We start from the raw sequence: 924 nt of genomic DNA, 5'->3' as shown, positions 1-924 counted from the left end.
ATATATATGTGTGTGTGTGTGTGTGTGTGTGTGTATCCCGAACGATCCCACGTGGCGGGAAACTCCGAGTAGTAAGAGTAAACCAATCACCAGCTGCCTCCTAATACGTATAAACTCTACACTTGTATATGTATGAACAGACGGACAGATAGATAGATAGATAGATAGATAGATAGATAGATAGATAGATAGACATGACTCTCCACTTCACACTGTTTAAACCCCTTCATCACGAATCTTCCCTCTCTCATTCCCCAAACACTAAAGTCTCTCAGCAAATCTTTGCCCGTATTCCTTTACATTGTCCAGACTTTCTTTTCATATCTGTTGCGTTTCGTCCCCCACCCCACCGCCCTCATTCTCTCTGTTCCTTCTCTTATTTCCTTTCTTGTCTGGCTGTCATCCCCCACCCCCTGTATCGTTCTTGTTCCTCCTTTATTTGTCTGTCATATCCTCCCCACCCGCAGTATTTGAATAGTGTTTGTTAGAAGCAGAAAAATTAAAACAAATTTCACATGGACATGGATGTCTCTATATCGCCGATTCTCTGCTGTCTGGAAACTATGGACTAACTTCGATCTACTACTTGTAGCTACTAATTTCACTAGATTTGCAGAATACACAAACATTACCATCCCAACAAGATATAATTTATACGTACATATATATAAATAGATCTACATATATATAGATAGATAGATATACATATATATATAAATATATATATATATATATATATATACAAATATATTATATGTGTATATATATATAAATATATATACATATATATATATATATATGTATGTATGTATGTATGTGTTTTGCAGACAAGTTGCGCATAAAACCAATGTTTTGTATATGTATATGTATGTATGTATATATATATAATATATATATATATATTACATATATATATATAATGTA

Source organism: Octopus bimaculoides, chromosome 9 (genome assembly GCF_001194135.2).
Source record: "Octopus bimaculoides isolate UCB-OBI-ISO-001 chromosome 9, ASM119413v2, whole genome shotgun sequence".
Classification (NCBI taxonomy): Eukaryota; Metazoa; Mollusca; class Cephalopoda; order Octopoda; family Octopodidae; genus Octopus; species Octopus bimaculoides.
This window is presented reverse-complemented; position numbering follows the sequence as displayed.